The following is a 261-nucleotide window of genomic DNA, read 5'->3' as shown; positions in this document are numbered from 1 at the left end:
GACTGAAATAATGTTTGTTGGGGATATCAATGCAAATAAGTGTGAGATTCCATTCAAGATAGCAAGGGATTTTATTAAAGTGCTGGGAGTAAACATTGGTGTAAAGGAGAAAGAGGCAAAAGATATAACTTGGACTGGGATCCTTAATAAAGTCAAGTTGACATTGAATTTCTGGAAAAATAGAAAATTAAAGTTAAAAGGTAAAGTAATTGTTGCAAATGCTTTGGTATTATCTAAATTTGTGTATGTTTTGGGAGTCCT

This window comes from Coregonus clupeaformis, chromosome 15, assembly GCF_020615455.1.
Source record: "Coregonus clupeaformis isolate EN_2021a chromosome 15, ASM2061545v1, whole genome shotgun sequence".
In the NCBI taxonomy this organism is placed as follows: Eukaryota; Metazoa; Chordata; class Actinopteri; order Salmoniformes; family Salmonidae; genus Coregonus; species Coregonus clupeaformis.
Note: the sequence above shows the minus strand (reverse complement) of the source record.